The sequence below is a fragment of the Euphorbia lathyris genome, chromosome 4 (genome assembly GCF_963576675.1).
Source record: "Euphorbia lathyris chromosome 4, ddEupLath1.1, whole genome shotgun sequence".
In the NCBI taxonomy this organism is placed as follows: domain Eukaryota; kingdom Viridiplantae; phylum Streptophyta; class Magnoliopsida; order Malpighiales; family Euphorbiaceae; genus Euphorbia; species Euphorbia lathyris.
In genome coordinates, this window is record NC_088913.1 from 24,825,259 (window position 1) to 24,835,737 (window position 10,479).

The 10,479-nt window shown below is 28.9% G+C and overlaps 1 long non-coding RNA gene across 1 annotated transcript; it reads left to right on the top strand.

Moving 5' to 3' along the window:
- Nucleotides 1-5,659: 5,659 nt before the first annotated feature.
- LOC136225821 (uncharacterized) lies at nucleotides 5,660-7,973 on the top strand. Its single transcript, XR_010687330.1, has 2 exons — nucleotides 5,660-5,980; nucleotides 7,634-7,973. It is a non-coding gene; the product is annotated as an uncharacterized lncRNA (long non-coding RNA).
- The last annotated feature ends 2,506 nt before the right edge of the window (nucleotides 7,974-10,479 follow it).

Genomic DNA, 10,479 nt, shown 5'->3' on the forward strand with positions numbered 1-10,479 from the left:
CTCAATGTTTCCAACAACATTCTCACAGGTCATATTCCTTCGACCTTTGGGAATTTGAGAAATCTCGAAGCTTTGGATCTTTCGCTAAATAAACTGTCAGGAGAAATCCCAATTCAACTCGGACAACTTAACTTCCTTTCGTCCTTTATTGTCTCCGACAATAACCTCATGGGACTAATACCAAAGGGAAACTAGTTCAACACTTTTGAAAATGAATCATTTTCAGGGAATTCAGGTCTTTGTGGGAATCCTTTATCAAAAAGATGTGAATCTAGACCATTACAACCTCAAAACACAAATGAAGATTCTGTCAATGAATTTGAATTTGGTTGGAAGCCTGTGATTATGGGATACGCTTGTGGGTTTGTGATAAGTGTAGTTATTAGGTGCAGAATAAACACTAAAAAATATCAACAATGGCATACCAAGGTTTTTGGACGGTGTCTGAAATGAGAATATGTGTCAAAGATGGCTCACCAAGGATGGTCTGTTTGCATCACAGTCACAAAGCCCTTTCACGTTTAGTGTTTATTCTGCTACAAATTCAATAGACTCTTTCCGTCACAGAGCCCTTTCAAGTTCACTGATCTCCAGACCTTGATATTCTTGGGGACAATGATGCCCTAAAGGGGAAGTATTGTCACATATGTACGAAAGAAGAATAATTAAAATAGCTCTTTACTATCCCTAGCTGTCATTCTATTATTTATGCATTAGTATGTACTTCTGTTTTTTCCAATGTTATCAGAACCGGACAGGACATCAAACCAGATTTATAACTGGGTCAAGGGTCACTTGGTTGGATCGGATGACTCGGATTGGTCGAATCAGATGATGTAATAAATAAATAAATTATATTTATATATATTAAATATATATATATATATATATATAATTTGAATTTTTTTTATAAATTATATATAATCCAACATTTACAACAACATAAACATTTACAACAATATAATTTATAACACTTAACATTTAACGTATAACATATAAATTATAATCAAACATTTAACATTTAACATATAAATTATAATCAAACGTTTTACAATATAATTATATGTAATTATATTTGTTTAAAAAATAAAAAAAGCACAAAATACCACTCGGGCGTATGAACATTACGTCCGACCTAAGGTACGGGCGTATGAACATTACGCCCGACCTATGGTGCAGGCATGATGCTATCACGCCCGCGCCATAGGTCGGGTGTGATGTTCAAACGTCCGGACCACAGGTCAGGCGTAATGTTCATACGCCCAATTCCGGTGATTTTTGAAAATCAATCACAGATTCAAAAATGAAGCTAAAATCAACAAAATAAAACCGTAAATCGTACCATTTTAGCTTTCCCTTTATCACCCCGTCACGATCCATGGTTTGGTTGAGAAATTAGTCTGAATTTGATCCAATAGCGTTTAGAGTGTTTAAGAGGTTTTCGGATTTTTGAAAATTTGTCCAAAGGGTATTTCCGTCTATTCACAGAACTAGAGGTAGGAAATTGTGGCTATGTATAATAATTCACTTAAAAAAACAAGTCTTCCACTAAAAAGAAAACTCAAACTTCCTTTTTATACTTGTCAACATTTTGGTAATACAGTCAATCTGGAATTTTGGTCATCGTGATTTTTTATTCAATTATATTGAAATACTTTTTTCAATTATCTGTGAATATTCCTAATTTCTATTATAAGCTACAACGACTTTAAAACTTTAAATAAATATATAAAAGGAAGTCCCATAGTAAGTTAAAATTTCGAAATATTATATTATACTTTCCATAAGAGATTGTTCTAAATTGGATGTCCAGCTTCTTCCGTTTTCTGTGGCTAGCCTTCATTCAAAAAAAGATATTATTCCAAGTTGCAATTGAATATGTCAATATGATTAAATTCTAATCAAGCATAAAAACTTAAATATATATAAATGAAAATATGTATAAGAATTAATAAATTAATTTACGGATAATAATGATCACAACAACAACCTTTAATTTTGTGATAAGGTGGATAAGTAATATGTGATGGAGGTGGAGGTATTAGGGATCACAACGGGTAGTGCCAATCACAAATTTTTACCTGTTTATTTTTTAATTATAGTTAAACCTCTATATAGGAATACTCTATATAGGAATAACCTCTATTTTGTTATAAAAAAAAATCGGTCCCAACTTGGACCAGTTATAAATAGAAATAATCTCCCAAACTTTATTTAATATACACTCTTCAAGTCACAACTTTAGAAACTATGACTCTATATAGTAATAATTATATATATATCTATTGGTAAGATCCTGTGCGATAATAGGTCTGGATCTTGCAATGACCTTATTGTGTGATATAACAAAATAGTTTTGATGATAATTAAAAAAGATAAGGTTACAAATTTGTAAATAAAAGAAAAGAGATGATAAAGAAAATTGTTTTATTTGTTTTCTTTAAAATATATTTTTCCGACCTTTCTAATCTCGTTTTTCAAAAATTTTTATACTATTAGACTCGTCTAAATTAGACGGTTATTTTGAGATCCCTAAAGGTCGGGTAAAACAAATTCCGGTGAGCGATCCGGGTGGGCATTTTCCGGCGAGAAACAAGTTCCTAGAAAATTCTCAAACAATTTCAGAAGATATAAAATATTATTCTGAGAAACTTTAATTCTTGGTTCGAAGCGAGATTTCTTACAGTTTAGTCCCAATAAAACTTTTTTCTTAATTTTATCTATTTTACATGCTTCAACAATTTGTTCGAACGTTTGAACATTACGTCCGACCTATGTTGCAGATATGAGGCTATCACGTCCGCACTATAGGTCGGGTGTGATGTTCAAACGCCTGAACCACAGGTCAGGCGTAATGTTCATACGCCCGAGTGCGATTCCATAAAAAATTGTTCTAAATTGGATGTCCAGCTTCTTCCATTTTCTGTGGCTATAGCCTTCATTAAAAAAAAAAAAAGATATTGTTCCAAGTTGCAATTGAATATGTCAATATGATTAATTTCTAATAAAGCATAAAAACTTAAGTATATATAAATGAAATTATGTATAAGAATTAATAAATTAATTTACGGATAATAATGATCACAACAACAACCTTTAATTCTGTGAGAATGTGGATAAGTAATATGTGATGGAGGTGGAGGTAGTGGATAGTGCCAATCCCAAACTTTTATCCATTTATTTTTTAATTATAATTAAATTTTTATACAAAAATACTCTATATAGTAATAACTTCTATTTTTTTATAAAAAAACTCGGTCCCAACTTGCCAGTTATAAATATGAATAACCTCCCAAACTTTATTTGTTATACACTTTTCAAGTCCCACTTTTAGAAACTATGTCTCTATATAGTAATAATTATATATATATATATATATATATATATATATATATATATATATATATATATGTCTATGGGTAAGATCGAGTGCGACAATGGGTATGCGTGTGATAATGAGCTTATTGTGTGACATAACAAAACTACGTAGTTTTGATGATAATTAAAAAAGACAATGTGACAAATTTGTAAATAAAAGAAAATAAATGATTGAGTTAAATTGTTTTATTTTTTTTCTTTAAAATAGATTTTTCCGACCTTTCAACCTCATTTTTTGAAAATTTTTATACTATCAGACTCGTCTAAATTAGACGGCTATTTTGAGATCCCTAAAGGTCGGGTAAAAAAAATTCCGGTGAGCGGAATCCGGGTGGGCGTTTTCCGACAAGAAAAAAGTGCCCAGAAAATTCTCAAACAATTCCAAAAAATGTAAAATATTATTCTGAGAAACTTTATATCTTGGTTCGAAGCGAGATTTCTTACAGTTTAGTCCCAATAAATTTTTTTTCTTAATTTTATCTATTTTACATGCTTCAACAATTTGTTGGGTCAAAACCGTAAGAAATCTTATTTTGAGCCAATAATTAATGTTTGTTAAAATGATGTTTTACATATTTTGGAATTTTTTTTTATAATTTTCTAAATACATTTTTATCCGACTTACATTGTTCCGATAGTGTACGAAATTGTTCCAAATCAGTGTACAATTTGTTCCAACATAATACTTATATTGCTCCAACAGAATAAATCAGCATACCAATTTTTCCAATAAAATAGTTATATTATTCCAGTATAATACTTATATTGTTCCAATATAATAAATCAGTTTACCAATTGTTCCAAATCAGTTAAATTCCGGTGAGCGGAATCCGAGTGGGCGTTTTCCGGTGAGAAAAAAGTGCCCAGAAAATTCTCAAACAATTCCAGAAAATGTTCAAAATTATTCTAAGAAACTTTAATTCTTGGATCGAAATGGGATTTCTTACAGTTTGGTCCCAATAAAACTTTTTCCTTAATTTTATCTATTTTACATGATTCAACAATTTGTTGGGTCAAACCCGTAAGGAATCTCGCTTTGAGCGAAGAATTAAAGTTTCTTAAAATGATATTTTACATGTTTTGGAATGTTTTAATAATTTTCTGAACACATTTTTTATCCTACTTACATTGTTCCAACTGTGTGCGAAATTGTTTCAAATCAGTGTACCATTTGTTCCAACATAATACTTATATTGTTCCAACAGAATAAATCAACGTACTAATTTTTCCAATAAAATAGTTACATTATTCCAGTATAATACTTATATTTTCCAACATAATAAATCAGTTTACCAATTGTTCCAAATCAATTTTATTATCTATCATCTTCAATTTCATTTTTGTTTTTTTAGTATTTAATATAGTATCTTCGAATTTATATTAGTTGTATTATTTAGAAAATAATTCTAATTCTTATATTATTCCAACAGAATAAATTTATGTACCAATTGTTCCAACAGAACTGTTATATTGTTCCAACAAAATATTCCAATACATGCAGAAAGGTACGATCAAAAAGTGTTTAGAAAATTATCAAAAAATTTTAAAACATGTAAAATATAATTTTAAGAAACTTTAATTCATGGCTCAAAACGAGATTCCTTACGGTTTTGACCCAATAAATTGTTGAAGCATGTAAAATGGATAAAATTAAGGAAAAAATTTTATTGGGACTAAACTGTAAGAAATCCCACTTCGACTCAAGAATTAAAGTTTCTCCGAATAATGTTTTACATTTTTTGAGATTTTTCTGAGCACTTTCGGGTTTCTAAACACGCTATAACAGCATAAATTATTATATGAACTGTCATCTAAAATTCAATATGTCAATTTCCCACATGTGAACCTGACGGTTTTAATTATTAGAATGTCATATGTGATGATGAAACATGACAGAACTTAACCGTAGTCTGAGTTGATTTTAGGGGATGAATGGACGAATAAATTTGGTGGACCAAACATGTAACTTCCTTCTCATACTTGACAACTCTTCATTTGTTTCTATCAATCTTGATGCTATGGTTGTGATTAAGTCACTTGACTTGATGTTGTGATTGTGATTAAGTCTTTCTCTAGAAAGAAAATTCAAACTTCATCCAAACATGGTCTAAGTTAAAATTTGAGGAGGGAGTTAAAAATCAGCTCAAACAACTTTTTAATAACTCCTCAAATCACAAGAGTTTCTATCCTCTCTATTAATAAAATACTGAGTGAAAGGAATATTGTTGAAAAGATAATATATATTAGTGATTCTTAAATCATTAAGAGTCGATTATTTATATTATTTTTAGAGAGGGAATAAGATATTTTCAAAATGCTCATATAAACAAAAGAAAAGTATTTGCAAAACTTTTTTTTATTAAACTTGTTAATTGAGGCTGCAATATTTCCTGGAAATGAAACCACAAATATTAGTCAATTGGTCAACTTTTTTTTTTGTATAATAAATAGAAGAAAATACATGTAGAAGAGAATAGAAGGAAGCTGGCATTACAAAAAAAAAAATGAAAGGCTTTTCGGTGGTATTATTCTGGTTTTTGTTTGCAACAATTATTATGGCTTCTTCCTCTAGAAGAATACATACTTATTCACCACCAGAATGGTAATTACTAATTGATTAGTTTTGTTATGTTTTCGAAATGTATGTTATTAAAAGTCCGTTTGGTTCATGTGTTGCTGTTAGTTAATATTTACTGTAGTAATGTTATTCACAAGTTCTACTTTTCATGTTTCATAATATATATTTTTTAAGGTTAAGACACAAGAATTAAACGTATATATATATATATATATATATATATATATATATATATATATATATATATATATATATATATATATATATATATATATATATATATATATATATACTCTTTCTGTTTCATTTTAATTGTCTTTTAAAGTTTCTACATAAATATTAAGAAATTTATTAATTAGCCTACAAGTAGTTAAACATTACCTTATTACCCTCTTGCAATTAATGCTTAAAATTCCTTGCAAATTTATTTCCTCTTCTTATATGAGGTAAAAGTTAAAAAAAACACATTTAATGCTCATTTAAATGTATTTATATATCACTCTTTATGAAATATCATAACTAAAATATAATTTTATACTCTAATTAAAAAAACTTAGACCTCAATTCATATATTCTAATCCTAAAATTATTTACAACTATAATAAATAATAATTTTGATTATATCAAACTAAATAAACTTTTATAATATATTTTAGGGTAATTAATTTATTAGTCCCTATATTTTGACAAAACACACTGTTTAGTCCCTATATTTTCAAAAACACATGGTAAGGTCCCTAACCTTTTTTTTCGGTGAACTGTTTAGTCCTTCCGTCTGTTTCTTAGATTTTTTACTGTTTATGACTTCGGAAATGACTAAATTACCCTTTACTATTTACCTTCAAACTTCATAAGAGAAAATCCAATTTAGAAAAAGAAGCTATTTGTATGGAGAACAAGAAAAAGAACAGATCCAATGCTTACGAATTTGAACGATTAAGAAGAACATCAAGAAGAAGAATACTCAAAGTTGATTTCAGATGCATTACAGTTCACTGAAAAAAAAGGTTAGGAACCTTACCATGTGTTTTTGAAAATATAAGGACTAAACAGTGTGTTTTGTCAAAATATAGGGACTAATAAATTAATTACCCTATATTTTAATGTTTATAAATTATGTGATTAGAATAGATTCTAATCACATAATTGATAAAAATTAAAATATATTTAAAATAAAAGTTTATTTAATCTAATATAATCAAAATTATTAAATAATTTTTGAAAAATAAATTTTTATGTAAAGTTCCCTAATTTTTATTTATTTATATTATTTGATAAAATATTATTAATATTATTATTGCTACTAGTGCTTTTGAAAAAGTTAATCATATAATGTTAATTTACATTATTTATATATGGTATAAATAATAAACAAATAGTAATTGTTTTAAATGGATAGTATTAAGTATATTATCTTTATAAATCACATTATCGTAATCACTACTTTTATTATTATTTTCTGAAATCTAAACAAAAGAAACTCAACTACAATTAAAATTTTTAAATAATTTATACCACTTCGAGATTAAGCATATTATATTATACGTAATAGTTTTTTCTTTTTAATAAACTTGCGAAAACTGAATGGAAGATAAATATATTTCATATTATTTAATATTGTATATTCATGTATATATATATTTGATATTTATTAATTAATTATACATTATACAACAGTGAGGAGAGAACATTTCCACCGGCATATTGCACTCGTTATTTGGATCCTCCATGCAGTGGCACATGCAATGGGGTGACAGGGGAAGTAGCTGCCCACCCTGATCCTACAAAGAATTGAAAAAAAAAAGAGTATTTTGAAGACAAGTATGCATTTTGAGAAAATAAATGAGATTATACTCCTTATGTATCCTATTTAAGATTAATTAGTGATTTTATTTCAATATATCATGTGTACCATAAATATTATGGCACTTTTGTCACTTTTCTTTAAATAATGTATTATTATACTTTGAATTTTTTTTGTAATTCCATCAGCACTATGTTTGATTTTGTTTTCTAATTCTAGTATTATGGTTTTCTTTTTTTTTTATAACAAAGAACCCTATTTAAATTGGCCTCAAGTGGATTTGTAAAACTATATATAGGGCTTTGGATCTATTTTAAGGTTTAATTTTATATTTTCTTCCTTTTTGTATTACAATATTTTACTCATTAGTGAAATATTTATTTGCTAGTGTTCGGGGATGTAAGTAGTATTCATTAAAAGAACATAAATCTGTCGAAAATTAGCATTTCCGGCACATTACCAGTGGATTGATATCCTTTGGAAAAGGAATGTTGCTCTCCTAGGGCCGGCTCGGCTTCTAGACAATCTAGGCAATTGCCTAGGGCCCCCTAAAATTAGGGTCTCATATATATTATTATAGTAATATATAGGTTAGTTTGGTTAATTGATAAATAAAAAGCTGGGTAAATTTGCTACATATATAGGATTTTTAGTTAAAACAAAAATTTGTCAGTTTCATTTAATATGGAAATTGGAAAGTACAAAATATTGCCATATTTTATTGTTTTGGAAGGATAAAAAAGGTCCACTCAATTGACTAAATGCTATTAATCTCCTCTTTTTGTGTTTGATCACAGACTTGGAAGGTATTTCTCTCGCCAAAAGAGAGGATGATATTATACTTCAATACATTTATTTATTTTTATAGTTTTGCTTGTATATAAGGGCCCATATTTTATATTTCGCATAGGGCCTCAAGTAGTCCCGAACCGGTCCTGGTTGCTCCCTGACCACTATTTTTTGTTTGCACAGACAGATTATTTCTGATTCATATTTCGGCGGTGATTATTTCGTACAGATATTTCCTACCAATTTTCCGTCTGTTATTACGAAAATTAAAAACATAGAATTGATTTTTTTTAAGAAAATGTAGTAATTTTGTTTGGATTAAAGAGAACTTTGTTTATATATATATATATATATATATATATATATGAAAGAAAGCACATTAGACTGGTAAAAAGAGGTCATTTTGAATTAAATTGGCCTCTGACTGCAAGTTCATGATCGAACCTAAAGACTTGTTGCTGTAAAGTTCATATATATGTTATTCAGTTCAGTTCAAATATGATCTTGGAAATAACCTCAACCCTATATTCAAAACCAATGTTTCATTTGAAAAGCAAATTCATGAAAAACAAACTTATATTATATCAAGTCAATAAGAAATAATAATAAAAAAAACTACACTTTCAAGTTATGAAACTCTAAACCATAATCATCTACCACTCGTTGCATGAAGTTGTTAACCTCAACCTCACAAGTGGAAAGTGAAACTCTGCTTCTTCGTCAACCCATTCCCCATTCTTTTTTCCCTTAGGAAAAGTTTCAGATATTCCGACAAACCATCTTTGTCATTATTGGTATTTCTCTGCTTGTTCAAATAATTTCAGTTCTTGAACTTAGAGGATAAATATACTTTATGAACAAACACTAAATATAATTCATATTTTACTCACCAACTCATGCAACATAATGAAATGAATACAAACAGGGGATTCTGACAACGGTCAAAATTCAATCCCTAAAATACCAAATCCCCAATTAATCCCCAATTCCAATTACCACTCATTCAGCAAAAACGCATCGTTTCATTTTTCCTTCTTCACTACTCTTGCCCATCATCATCAAAATACGTGGACGTTGATAATCATCCTTTACTGCTTTCTCTTTCCTTGCTGTTTTGCTGTAACCGTTTTTGTCTTCTTTCTACTGCTTTATAAACACCGATGTAGATGTAATCTTTTTAATGAGAATTAGTGATTTGCTTTTGCAATCATTTTCATTCTTATGACAACATTCTCGCGAACGATTTTTTTCCACAAGCAGCCAATATTTTTTGTTTTTTTTCGATTTTCTATATTTGCTTCACTTATATGCTACAATATATAAAAAATATATTAGAAAACATATAATTTAAAAAATAAGAACAGTATGATGTAAGTCGTTGTTTTTCTATCACTTGCTGATGATGCTGAGTCAACAAGTCAGCATTGTAAGTCGTTGTTGTTCTCTATTACAAGAATGATGCTGAGTAATCAAGTCAGCATGTGTGAGTTATCAAGTCAACATGATGCTGAGTAATCAAGAATGATGCTGAGTTATCAAGTCAGCATAATTGTAAGTCATCAAGTCAGCATGATTGTGATTCAACAAGTCAATATGATTATGAGTCGTCAAGTCCGTATGGCTGTAGGGCAGCATGGTACTGATGTGTTAATACAGGTCAATATGTTCGTGCTGTGTTAATTCAGGACAACATGGTCTTGCTGTGTTACCACTGGTCAGTATGGTCTTGCTGTGTTAATACATCTTGAGTAAGGATATTTTGGGTATTTTCACAATCTTGTAAAGTCTATAAAAGGCCTAGGTTGGGAAGTAGTTTTTAAGGGATATTACCTTATCAAAGTCATTTGTATACATTGTGATATACTGAGTTGGGGATTGGGAAAACACGAGAGTTTCTAGTGAGGAAACTGTTTCAATCTTGTTGTAATCT